Source organism: Lycium barbarum, chromosome 8, assembly GCF_019175385.1.
Source record: "Lycium barbarum isolate Lr01 chromosome 8, ASM1917538v2, whole genome shotgun sequence".
NCBI classification, from domain to species: Eukaryota; Viridiplantae; Streptophyta; class Magnoliopsida; order Solanales; family Solanaceae; genus Lycium; species Lycium barbarum.
Window position 1 is genome coordinate 88,210,898 of NC_083344.1, and position 13,091 is coordinate 88,223,988.

General features: G+C 41.6%; 1 pseudogene; it reads right to left on the reverse strand.

The window, feature by feature from the left end:
• Nucleotides 1-9,254: 9,254 nt before the first annotated feature.
• LOC132608445 (5S ribosomal RNA) lies at nucleotides 9,255-9,372 on the reverse strand (annotated as a pseudogene).
• Nucleotides 9,373-13,091: the final 3,719 nt, after the last annotated feature.

The following is a 13,091-nucleotide window of genomic DNA, read 5'->3' on the forward strand; positions in this document are numbered from 1 at the left end:
TGTATGTTTAATCGTATGACTCACCTAGATGTAAGTATATGTGTAAGCCAAGGGTGCCTGGGTGGGCTAGCACCGGGTGCTCGTTGCGGCCCTCTAGACGGGTCGTGACAAAAGTGGTATCAGACGTGTTCAGTCCTAGGCTGTGTCTACGAGTCGTGTCTAGTAGAGTCTTGGTTATGGGTGTGTTGCGCGCCACGCTTATAAACAAGAAGCTGAGGATATTTTAGGAATAAATGACCTTCTTTCTTCATAAGAATCGTGTGATAGAGCTATGATGTAAGAAATTCTTGTCCCTTAATCGTGTGTTGTGCATTTCAGAGATGCCTAAAAAGAGAAAGGCTACAGCGGCCCAAAAGGGCAGGACGGTGGCAGAAAAACGGGCTGAAAGAGCACTGCCACCGGTAGTAGAGGAAAGTGAGTCCCAGAGTGCGGCTCAATCTCAGTCCTCCCAGACAGTGCCTCTTACTGAAGAGCGTGAGGGAGCTTCAGCCCCAGCTCCAGCACCTCCAGCTCCTCCACCAGATTCTTCGGGCCAAGATGTGAAAGTGACCATTAATTTGCTAACTCAATTGGTTACGGCCCAGACTCAGAGGCAAAGTTCATGGCAAGGTGATAGGGCTGTTAGTGCAAGGGCCCGTGACTTCGTTACTTTAAACCCTCCGGAATTCTTTGAGTCAAAGCCGGAGGAGGACCCTCAGGATTTTATTGATGGTATGTTGAGGACGCTTCGATTGATACATGCTTCGGACACCGAATCGGTAGAGCTAGCGTCATATAGATTGAGAGATGTCTCGATCCAATGGTATCCCGTTTGGATGGCTTCACGGGGGGCCAATACACCTCCCCCGGTATGGCAAGAGTTTGTTGATGCTTTTCTCCGTCATTATATGCCTCGAGAAGTCCATCGAGCTAGAGCCGATAAATTCTTAAATTTGAGGCAATGTAGCATGAATGATCTATAGTACAGTCTCCGCTTCAACTCCTTGGATAGGTATGCTTCAGCCATGGTAGCGGATATGGGTTACCGGGTACACCGATTTGTTAAAGGCCTAGGGCCACATTTGATGGATAAGTGTTTGATTGCGTCCCTTCAGGACGGCATGGATATTGTACGCATTCAGGCCCACGCTCAGAACTTAGAAGAGAGTTTACAACAGCAGAGTAGTGAACGTGAGCAATATCGGGGACATAACAAGAGGGCTAGATCTTCGGGTCCGATGAGCGTGTTTAGAGGTGGGCACCGGCAGCAGTTTCCCAGGCATTCAGGCTATTCTATGACCAGTGCACCTCCATGGTTTTCAGGCCAGAGATTTGATAGATCTGCTCGTTTAGGGCCGAGTTCGAGTTTTTCAGGGTCCCAGTTTAGGGGTGATTCGGGTCAGGCGAGGCCACCCGTGCCATGATGTTCCCAGTGTGGGAAGTTGCATTGGGGTCAATGCCGATCAGGTTCTGATGTTTTCTATTCATGTGGCTGACCAGGCCATATCATGCGTGATTGCCCCTCAGTACATGGTAGAGGTAGGACCCAGCCATCAGGGTCGGTAGTCGGATCTTCAGCATCTGTACGCCCTACGGGGCTAGGTTCACATGCGCTAGTCGGCCATGGTAGAGGCAGAAGCAGAGCTCCCAGTTCTAGCGGTCCTCAGCACCGTATGTATGCTTTGGCTGGACGCCAAGATCTTGAGTCTTCTCCTGACGTGGTCACAGGTATATTATCGGTATTCTCTCATGATGTATATGCTTTGATTGATCCGGGCTCCACATTGTCATATGTTACTCCATATATTGCTGGTTGATTTAGAGTCGAGCGGAGTCAATCAAACCTTTTGAGGTGTCTACACCCGTGGGTGAATCGGTAATAGCTAGCCGAGTATATAGAAATTGTGTGATTGTGATATGTGATCGTCGTACCATGATTGACTTGCATGAGCTAGAAATGGTAGATTTTGATGTCATTATGGGCATGGATTGGTTGGCTTCTTGCTATGTCAATGTTGATTGTAGAATGAAAATGGTTTGTTTCCAATTTCCGGGAGAACCAGTCTTAGAATGGAAAGGGAATACGGCGTCACCAAAAGGTAGGGTTATTTCCTACCTAAAGGCAAGGAAAATGATCACAAAAGGTTGTATTTATCATCTAGTGCGAGTTCAAGATATAGAAGCTGAATCGCCAACGCTTCAGTCGGTTCCCGTAGTAAATGAATTTCCGGATGTGTTCCCGGAAGAACTTCCAGGCCTTCCTCCCGAGTGGGAGATTGACTTTGCTATTGATGTGTTGCCAGGCACTAAGCCTATATCTATTCCCCCATATAGAATGGCACCCGCATAACTGAAAGAATTGAAAGAGCAATTGAAAGACTTACTTGAGAAAGGCTTTATTAGGCCTAGTTCATCCCCTTAGGGAGCACCCGTATTGTTTGTCCGAAAGAAAGATGGCTCCTTGAGAATGTGCATTGATTATAGGCAATTGAATAAGGTGACGATTAAGAATAAATATCCTATCCCATGGATTGATGAATTATTTGATCAATTTCAAGGTGCCAAATGGTTTTCAAAAATCGATTTGAGGTCCGGGTATCATCAAGTGAGAGTTAGGGAGAAAGATATCCCTAAGACAGCCTTCAAAACAAGATATGGTCATTTTGAATTCCGGGTAATGTCATTTGGGCTAACGAACGCGCCAGCAGTATTTATGGATTTGATAAATAATGTGTTCAGGCCCTTCCTGGATTTATTTGTGATCGTGTTTATCGACGACATCTTGGTGTATTCTAGATCCGAGGCAGAACATGCGGATTATTTGCGTACTGTCCTTGGAGTCCTTTGAACTCGAGAGTTGTTTGCAAAGTTTTCCAAATGTGAGTTTTGGTTGAATTCGGTGGCATTTTTAGGGCATATTGTTGCAGCCGACGGTATTCGAGTGGATAGTCAAAAGATTGAGGCCGTTAAGACTTGGCCAAGGCCCACAACTCCTACGGAGGTTCGTAGCTTTCTGGGCTTAGCAGGTTATTACAGGAGGTTCGTTGAAGGTTTTTCTTCTATTTCGGCACCGCTCACAAAGTTGACCCAGAAATCGGCAAGGTTTCAATGGACAGATGCTTGCGAACGTAGTTTCCAAGAGTTAAAGGGTAGATTGATTTCTGCCCAAGTCTTGACACTTCCAGAGGGATTGGAAGGATATGTCATTTATTGCGATGCTTCAGGTGTTAGGCTAGGCTGTGTATTGATGCAACATGGCAAGGTGATTGCGTATGCTTGAAGGCAATTGCGAAAACATGAGCAGAATTATCCTACCCATGATCTAGAATTGGCCACGGTGGTTCATGCATTAAAGATATGGAGACATTATTTATATGGTGTTCACGTGGATATTTACACAGATCATAAGAGCCTTCAGTATATCTTCAAGCAGAAAGAGTTGAATCTGCGGCAACAACGATGGTTAGAATTGCTAAAAGACTATGATGTTGATATTTTGTATCACCCCGGAAAGGCAAATGTTGTGGCTGATACTCTTAGCCGTAGATCGATGGGAAGTCTATGTGATGTACGACCATAGAAGAGAGAAATGTCCCGTGAGCTCCAACAGTTAGCTAGCCAAGGAGTCCGAGTAGTGGACTCAGGTAGCAGCGGAGCTACTATTCAGAATTCTGTAGTCTCGTCGCTAGTGGCAGAGTTGAAGGAGCGAAAATATGAGGATCCCATGCTAATGCAGTACAGAGATACACTCCCTCAGAAAGAGGAGTCAACATTTGATAATTCAGGAGACGGAGTTCTCCGATGCCGAGGCAGATTATGTGTCCCTGATGTGGCAAGTTTACGCCACCAGATTTTGAGAGAAGCTCATTGTTCTCGTTATTCTGTTCACCCCGGAGCGACGAAAATGTATCATGATCTTAAGTCCATATACTGGTGGAATGGAATGAAGAAAGATATAGCGGAATTCGTAGCTCAATGTCCAAATTGTCAACAAGTGAAAATCGAGCACCAAAAGCCGGGTGGGAAGTGATTAATATGGACTTCATTTCAGGTATAGCTCGTTCTCGACGTAAGTATGATTCCATATGGGTGATTGTGGATAGACTCACAAAGTCAGCTCATTTCGTACCGGTCAGAACGACCTATGTAGCAGAAGATTATGCAAGGATTTACCTTAAAGAGATAGTGAGACTCCATGGCGTTCTGGTATCTATTATCTCCGATAGAGGGACTCAGTTTACGGCTAACTTTTGGAAGTCTTTCCAAGAGGGTCTAGGGACCCAGGTGCACCTTAGCACGGCCTTTCATCCGCAGACCGATGGGCAAACTGAACGCACCATTCAGACTCTTGAGGATATGTTACGGGCATGCATGATAGATTTTGGAGGAAACTGGGATGACCATTTGCCACTCATTGAGCTTGCTTACAATAACAATTATCATTCTAGTATTCAAATGGCACCGTACGAAGCTTTATATGGGCGAAGGTGTAGATCCCCAATTGGGTGGTTTGAAACAGGGGAGACTAAATTGATAGGGCCGGACCAGGTCCAGCAAGCTATAGAGAAAGTCAAGCTCATACAAGATCGGTTGTTAGCACCCCAAAGTCGTCAAAAGTTCTATGCGGATAATCGTCGAAGAGACTTGGAGTTCAAAGTGAAAGATTGGGTATTCTTAAAAGTGTCGCCTATGAAGGGTGTAATGAGATTTGGCAAAAAGGGGAAGCTTAGTCCCCGGTATATTGGGCCATATGAAATTGTACGAAAGATAGGCAAAGTGGCCTATGAGTTAGACCTACCTCCAGAATTGCAGTCAGTCCATCCAGTATTTCATGTCTCGATGCTTCGAAAATGTGTTGGAGATCCCACTAGGATCGTCCCAATAAATGATGTTCAAGTGACAGAAAAGCTATCTTACGAAGAAGTACCCATTGCCATATTAGATATGCAAGTACGGAGGTTTAGAAACAAAGAAGTGGCCTCGGTTAAGGTTATATGAAGAAGCAGTAAACGAGAAGAGATGACACGAGAAGCAGAAGAGAGTAGGCGATCCAGATACCCGCATTTATTTCAGCCCTTGGAAGAAGTCCAAGATGAGAAGTCGAGATCATAAGGTATGCATGTTTTCCTTTATGCTTTTTGGGTCGTGTGTGGCCAAATTTTTATGCTATTGTGTTGTGGCCCTGTGAGGCATCGATATTATGGGTTGTTGTGGCAGGATGGTAGTGCCATATTATAGGGGAAACTCTGGCGAAATTTTTATAGAATTCCCGAAGGATTTAACATTCGAGGACGAATGTTCTTAAGGGGTGAAGAATGTTACACCTCGAAAAATCTTCCGTTGGTAGGCAAGTGAATGACCTAGTGATGAGCACGAGTGTATGATGCTTCCATGAGTAAGAAACGACATTTGATGACCCTAAATAAGACTCCAAAGGAAATTGCGAAAAGAGATAGGTTATGCTCCACGATGAGTAATTATAGGTTTTGGAAATGTGAAAAGTTGCAGGCTTGCATTCTGGCCAGTTGGTCGTAAAGTGAAATACGGACCGTAAAGTGGTATACGGTCCGTAAACTGCCCTGTCGTATTTTGGCTTCCAAAACTTCAACTTTCTGCCAATTGATCAAATGGTTAAATACGACCCAAAATACGGACCGTAAAGTGGTTTACGGCCCGTAAACCGTGATCGTAAGTCACCATGCTTCAGCCTGAGTTTCTGGTTCTGTTATGATTAAATACGACCATGAAGGACAGTCCGTAAACTTGAATACGGACCATAAACCAAGTTTACGACCACTGTGCACTTCAAATCAGATTTTCAAGTCATTAAATAAGGGGACCAAGGCTTATTTTATTTAACTTCTACATCACACCCCTTCTCTCTAAAACATCTCTCTACATTTATTCCACAAGAATTCTAAGATATTTGGTGACCAACAACATAAAACAAATAAATCAAGAGTAAGAAAACCATCAATGATCATCCAAGGTCAAGAAATCCAAATGGAGATAAACTAGGGTTTTGCTCAAACTGGAGTATTATCAACTAAAGCTTGTTCCTACAACATCTAAGGTAAGATTCATGATGTTTATACGTTGTTTAAGATATTGGAGATTTGAAATACTTGGAGTGTAGAAGAATATGGTAAAATGGGTCATGAATGATGAATAGTGCCATTTAGAGAATTAGTTGGAATCGAATCATGATTGTTGTTATATTGTGACATGAATGGGTTATAAATGACGTTGAAAGACCATGAAATAGATATTGTATGTGAATGGACAACATCATGTGTTATAGCCATAGATATGCGCAAATGAAAGTAAATTGAGGAATGTGGATAATGTGAATGACTAATGGCCATTGTTATGATATTGTGAATGTATTGTTGACGTTTGGGAGATGAATCATGATGTGCAGGAAATGTTGTCCGATTTTCCCCTAGTTTTAGCCATGTGTGCTAATTATCGATTCTAATGATAGTATGACTTTAATGAATGTAGAAACGCTAACGTTGGAGGGGAACGCGCAAGTGTAGAATAGTGTGACGGAAAGGTATGTAAGGCTAACCCTTCTTTCATAAGGCATGGTTCTTTGGCCAAACATCTAAATCCTCTATTCGAGTATGTTGTCTTCCAAATGAATTGATCTTCCGAGCTTGTAAGCTCACGATTCTTGATACGCTATGATTGTACTAAGTTTCTCGTATTACGAGTAGGCCTATTAAGGTATAAGTGGTGGAGGACGATAGTAGTGATAATGCTATGGATGATGACTATAATGATAATAACGATGACGATTATTATAACGATGATTATAAGTAAAGATGTTTATGAGCTATTATGTATATGCACGACTATTATAGAACCCCGAGCTTATGAGGCCGGGTATGATATGTAAATAAGTATGTATACGATTACATAACGCGCGCGCACCTCTGCAGAGGGTACGGAAAACCCTGAAGCCTTGGTAGGGCCAGTTTTGAGTAACCTTGAGCCTTGATTGGCTAAGTATGTATGAAACACCGACCCTACGTGGTCGGGTATGCTATGGAAATGCTATGTATATGATACGAGTACGAAGATGATATGGCTATGTATATGAATGTGAATAAGGGCATGTATACGAATACGAGCACAAATATGGTACGGGTACTATCACGGAATACGGATAATGATGTATGTACACAAATACGTATTAGCAAGGGAAAGTTCCTATGAAAGGCAAGTAAGTGCATATGAAGACAATATTGCCATCTCCCATTCTATGCTTTTTCTTATGTTGTTATTTATGCTTCTATATTGATATTGATCATGCTTTACATACTCAGTACATTCTTCGTACTGACGTCCTTTTGTTTATGGACGCTGCGTCATGCCCGCAGGGAGACAGGCTTGATCCATAGCTGCTTTCTTAGAGACTTCACAACAGAGCTCCATTTCATTCGGAGCCATAGCTTTTGGGTACTTATTCTTTTGTGTACATAATGTCGGCAAAGCGGGGTCCTGTCCCGCTCATGTGATATATTATACTCTCCTTAGAGGCTCGTAGTCACGTGTGTATGATTAGACGTGTCCGGCCTTGTCGACCTATATTTTGTATATCTTTTGATAGCCTTGTCGGCTTATATACATTTGATGTGGCATAGATGTCAATGATGATTTAAAGATGTTGTCGTCCAATGGGACTAGCGTGAAAAAATAAAGATGTATGTTTAATCATATGGCTCACCTAGATGTAAGTATATGTGTAAGCCAAGGGTGCCCGGGTGGGCTAGCACCGATTGCTCGTTACGGCCCTCTAGACGGGTCGTGACATTGGCGTTGTGTTGGCCCTTGGCCTTCTAGGTGTTCGGCAGACCATTTTCTTGGCCTGCCAGCCCGACTTGGAACGTCCATATCTCCTTACCCCGATGTCCTATTAAGGATCGGTTTGTCGCATTGGAAACTAGACTTCCAGAACTTCACTTTAGGATTTTGTTTCACTTCAAAACTCCTAATATACTAAAAGATATTCTTTCTCCCACTTAGACCAAAATTTTCGTACCAAACCTTACCCAACTTTCCGTCAAAACCTTGGAAGCTTAATCTCCTTAGTTCACTTGTTTTCCAATCCCTCTATAAGCTGTTACGCGAACTCGAACTCTTAAAATTATAATACGAACACCTAACAAATCTCAACGTGCAGAACTACGGGGTGTAACATTCTTCCCCCCTTAAAAACATTCGTCCTCAAATGTTGTAGTTATAAATCCACGACGTTTTTAATGATGTCTTGAAGTGATTGCCTTTCTCTTATGCTCCGATCGCCTTATTTTTAACATAGGTTGGTCAACCTCTTCTCGTTCCCTCTTAGCTCTTTATTGAACTCTTTCATAAATTCTATAGCCTTCTGTTCTTATGTGACTGAACTAATGTTCAATTATCGCTCTATTCCCGTCAAGGTGGTATTATTCGCCATGGCTACGGCTACTCGCAGACTTGCAAGTACCTCCTCTTACTTGCTTTTCAGTCCCCTACTAGTGGACAACTCCCTTTCTTGGCTATGGCACCTTCCTTGAGTATCTTTTCCTTCGAAGTGCTCTTCTCCACTTGCCACTTTATAGTATTAGCCCGGAAGTTCGTAGAATGTCCTCTCAGAAGTACATATTTGTTCTATTTCTAGTAGGCTTTTCCGTTTACGAGGTAATCTTGTCAATATGACTGCATGTTTATCCTTTCGAATGCCCCTTAAGAACCTAAAATCCCTTGGCACTTTTGCAAACTTGCTTATTTTCTCCCAATTCACATCCTTATTCGTTGTTACTGCCCTCCAGTTCCATTTATCCGCATCTGATTTCGAACCTTTACCTTCGTTTTGCGTTCTATACTACATACTCCATTCTTTCCATATACTCTGATGTTATTGCATCAAGCTTACCCAATTCTAACTTTTAGAGAAAATAATGTCAATTTGCCCTATCGCACTTGCCACCTGAACTTCAATACTGTGTTCGGTCAATACCTTTAACATATAACCTCATTGATTATCTTCACTGGTTAACATAACCACATATAAGCTATCGTATATCTTTACCAACACCTTACTTACCAAGCATCCCTAATATTATTCAAACTCGTCCTAATTCTGTAACTATTACGTCTTCTCTCTCCCTATCAAGCCGGTCCTCCTCATCTCTCACAATCATTGAGAATTTCCAATCGTGAGGTTCACACGCTTCTAATTTCCCTCAAGCTATTCTAGTTCTTCATCCTTCTTTTATTTCTAAACCTATAGGACTTCTTAGCACACTTCCCAGGGGATCACCCATCCTAGTACTACTCTGGCCCATGCACGCTTAACCTCGAAGTTCTGATGGGATCAGGTGCATTAGTGCTGGTATGATCGCATCCATCCTATTGCGTGGCCTTTATCACGTGACCTAAAACAAGTTTAAGTTCTAACGGATCCCAAGAAAATTTTCGATCATGCATCTATCTCCGAATTAGAAAAGTCCCTCACTTTACTGATCAAGAAATTGTATTTTTAGCCTTCAGAACTCCCCATGACAGGCCTTCAATTATCACATACAACTGCTTTCCATTCCTAAATTTTAAGATTCCTTGTAGCGGTAAAACTTCTTAGCCGCAGTTATTTATAAGTACTTTGTCTATCGATCCCTGTAAAACTTCTATTTGTCAACTATCAATGGTATCCTGCAATAATTGTACACACATAAGAAGTTCCAATAAAAGACTCATATACCCGTAGCCGGTTTATCCTCCTCTCGATCGAGAGGGCTGTAACGTGAAGTATCCTTCTCATCATCCTTGCACCATTCTGTTAGCCATCTCATCATGGTGATTGTTTATATGGTTCTATGTCATATACTCTTACAATTGATATAACTAGCGGCTCGAAATTTCACGAGAGTTCATTGTCACTAGCTTGTTTCGACCAATTGCAATATCCTTGAATCCTTTTCTTGCCATCTTATCTCCGTCTACTTTCGTGGCTTCTCCTTGCATTCCTTAGCTCATCTTGCTTCATAACTCCCTATTACTTCTCGATTTTCCCATTGTCGGGTGTCAGAATTCCTCCAATACCTTAGTCAGCCCTTGTGCTCGTACTCAAGCTTACTTGCTTCCCCACTTAAAGGCTTTACCTTATGGTGTTGTATTCTATTGCTATTCTCGATCAAAATTTCATCTCATAATAATCCTTTCTTCATCGTTTTTGTTCTTTCACTTACAAATCCTTCAAGTTCCCTACTTGTCATTACCCAAAAATACTACTTTAAATCTCAAATCTTGCCTATAATAATCCCTAGGGATATTCAAATTAATGATGTACTGTCTGTCCAGCCGGAATAGTACTTTTTATTCTAATAATTAAAGCCCAATGTCCACTTGTAGTGTCATCTTCATCTTATCATTCCATATCATCTCACCCCATACTTTCCCATTAATCGATCTGTAACCATCATAAATGTATACTCTGTGTGATCTCCTAAATCTTTGGTCCTTGTCCTTAAATAATATTTTTTTTTGGAAAATTGTGGCAGAGTGCCCATTATTTACAACCTTCTTAGTTCTGGTTATAAGGACGTCTAGTTTGGTTCCGGAGTCCTCACATTCTCCCTTTTCCACGAACAACCTTACTCTATTTCCTGTTGATTTATTTAAACTTTATCCTATCGTCTGCTTTCCTGCTTTCACCCTAACCTTTTCCTCAATTATCTATTATCTGACCCTCAATGGGTATATGTATTTCCTTATCCAAGTTTCTCCCTCCTTCTAGATATCATAACCTTCTTTTTTCCTAATGCTCCTTCTTATATTGTTAGTCGAGTTACCGCTATCTGACTTTAATCCTCGAGAAAACCCAATCCTGATTCCCTCTGTAGCGCTTGCTACCACAATTTTGACATAAAACACAATCAATACTTTTGATATGTCGTAACATCAATCATAAGGGTATACATAATACTCGATGTAGCCATTTGTGACTTATCTTTTTATCTCTTTTCAACACCTTTTTTTTTGCAAGATATCCCGTTGCTATTTGATTTGTCCTGAATCTGTAGCTTTAATACATCTCCCCTCTTTTGACCAACTAGCCAGACTCATACCTCACAATCATTTCGAAATTCTAATTGGAAAGCTCATATGCTCCTATTTTTCCCTCGGGCTATTCTAGTTTCTCATATTCCCTTTTTTCGTATGTTTAAATCTGTAGGTCTTCCTAGCATATCTTTCTACATCCTAACTGTGAATCCCGACAATATAACTTTACTTAGAAATCTTTACTCGTACTCGTACCCCATCTCCTTGTCTAAAAGAATCAACCTCACATCCTTTACCTTTCTGCAGCAACTGAATCGATCCTTGTGATATTTTACCTTCACTTATATACCTACTCCTTCTCTCCTTACACATAAATTGACATCGCACCTAATTTCTCTATCATCAAATAACCTTCACAATACCCATCTGAAAAAAATTCGACGTAAAGTCTTCTTATACGGGTTAGCTAGAAATATACCACATGTTCCTAAGTTTGATACAATCTCTACTTCCTTCATCGGCCAAGCAACATCACATTTAGAAGTTGTATAGGAAATCCAGAAAACAATCATAAATGCAAACAAGCTTACCTCTTGTGTCACGACTCGGTGTATACCTGAACCTTTATCGATCGTCCTTTTGTACTTTCCTAGTCACTTCCTATTCCTAACTATAAATTTCAATCATATTTGCAACATTTTTGCCATATCTGACTCATAATCGTTTTTACCAATACTTACCTTTGTGCTGATTCCCTCAGCGCCTATTGTCCCTGTAATCCCAATATCATCATTCACTTCCTTTGTCAATACCATTCTTCTACTGGAATCAAGAGTTAGTGCAAGAAATTTAATTTCCTATGACTTGTCTCTCATCGCACGATCTTAGATATGAAAGAAGGGTAACCACCCTAAATGCCCTGTACCCTCCTGTTTATAAATGTGGCGGGCAACACACCATAAACAAGACTCTACTGGACACGACTTTGCAGACAACCCCGAGGACGAGCTGCTCTAATACCACTTCTGTCACGACCCAACCCGGAGGGCCGCGACTAGCACCCAAGACCCTACTCGGCTGAGTGCCATACTATTACTCCATCCAGGAGTCACAACTTTTTGTGAACCTTTAATCTACGAAATGACGTTTCCGTCAGGTAAAGAAACTTTTCAAGAAAACGCTTTCGTCAAATCAGGAACTTCTCCCTTATTGTTAATTCAAAGAAAAACCTTTGGTCACAATAAATGCTTTAAAACAATAAAGCACAAAAACACATCGACCTATATGGTCGCTTTACACAATTGTCGACTTCGCGACACACTATCCATAGGACACTGTCTGCAAAAGTCTTTAACATACACGAGATACCACAACATAAGTAGTCTGACTCGGAAACACTCCGAACTGAGATGGAGCTCACAATATAGTTGATAGCCTGGGAACATCCTATAGCTAACGTCTTCTACTCATCTATATACACCTGCGTGGCATGAAACGCAGCCCCCGAAGAAAGGGGGTCAGTATGAATAGTGTACTGAGTATGTAAGGCATTAATAACATCATAATAAGAAGTATAGCACATAACAAGGGATAAAGATGACCCGTAAATTTGATTGCCTCTTAAGGCGGACACCATACATGCAACTTTAACTCTTTTTTCAAATCAATCCGTACATAAGATCACGGAAGACATCCGAGACATTTCAATGAATGTGCAAGGATAAATAAATCATTATGGTTGTATCAAGAAATCACACATATCAATAATAATGCACATGAACGCCCCCACATAGGCCACAGCGTCACACCTTGTCAACTGTGCCTTATATATATGTACACATCACATCAGAGGCCACAACATCACCCCTGTAAACTGTGCCACATATATACACAACATAACAAAGGTCACAGCGTCCCCCCTATCAACTGTGCCCTATATATATACATCATAACAAAGGCCACAGCGTCACCCCCTGTCAACTGTGCCACATATATATATATATCACAACAAAGGCCATAATGTTACCCCTTGTCAACTGTGCCATATATATACGTCACAACAAAGG